The sequence below is a fragment of the Diachasma alloeum genome, unplaced genomic scaffold, assembly GCF_001412515.2.
Source record: "Diachasma alloeum isolate Michigan unplaced genomic scaffold, Dall2.0 Dall_scaffold_00370, whole genome shotgun sequence".
Lineage (NCBI taxonomy): Eukaryota > Metazoa > Arthropoda > Insecta > Hymenoptera > Braconidae > Diachasma > Diachasma alloeum.
In genome coordinates, this window is record NW_021680509.1 from 78,955 (window position 1) to 79,601 (window position 647).

A 647-nucleotide genomic window follows, 5' to 3' on the forward strand; every position below is an offset into this window, starting at 1 on the left:
TTTTTTTCAATTTCTTTGCGCTTTCAAAAATTCACTCCTCCCTCCCTATTGGGCGCTAAGGGATGACATTTGTGTCACTCATTGAGTATGAAATGCTCAACGCGTTGGCATAAATTTCATCTCTTAGTCGCACTTGGGGTTGGAGAAATGAATTTTTGAAATAAAAAAAAAAATTTTTTTTTCAATCTCCGCACTTTGGAGAATTCATTTGAAAAAAAATTTTTTTTTCAATCTCTTCGGTCTTTCAAAAATTTACTCCTCCCTGCCTAACTGGCGCTAAGGGATGAAATTTGTGTCACTCATTGTGTATTAAATGCTCAATACGTTGGCACAAATTTCATCCCTTAGTCGTATTTAGGATCGGAGGAATGAATTGTAGAATTGAAAAAAAAAATTTTTTTCAGGCTTTGCACTTTGGAGAATTCATTTGAAAAAAAATTTTGTTTTCAATCTCTTCACTCTTTCAAAAATTCACTCCTCCCTCCCTAACAGGTGCTAAGGGATGAAATTTGTGTCACGTATTGAGTATTAAATGCTCAACACGTTGGCACAAATTTCATCCCTTAGTCGCATTTAGGGTCGTAGGAATAAATTTTTGAATTGAAAAAAAATTTAAAAAATTTTTTTTTCCATCTCTTCGCACTTTA